Here is a 377-nt window from a genome sequence, read left to right on the forward strand (position 1 = left end):
AAATCAGCAGGGATGTAATGGTCTTCAACTTTTACCAGAACATCCTCTACAAGCCCATAAGCTTGTTTTCTTGAGTTGTCTGCCATCTCTAGTGAGATTTTTTGCAGCTTGTACCTCAAAGATCCCTAGCTTCTCCATTACAGAGAGAGGCATGAGGTTTACACTTGACCCTAAGTCACACAAGGCCTTCTTGAAGGTCATGGTGCCTATGGCACAAGGTATTGAGAACCTCCCAGGATCTTGTCTCTTTTGAGGTAGTTTATGCCTAGACAAGTCATCCAATTCTTTGGTGAGCAAGGGGGTTCATCCTCCAAAGTCTCATTACCAAATAATTTGTCATTTAGCTTCATGATTGCTCCAAGGTATTTAGCAACTTG

Source organism: Arachis duranensis, chromosome 4, assembly GCF_000817695.3.
Source record: "Arachis duranensis cultivar V14167 chromosome 4, aradu.V14167.gnm2.J7QH, whole genome shotgun sequence".
Taxonomy (NCBI): domain Eukaryota; kingdom Viridiplantae; phylum Streptophyta; class Magnoliopsida; order Fabales; family Fabaceae; genus Arachis; species Arachis duranensis.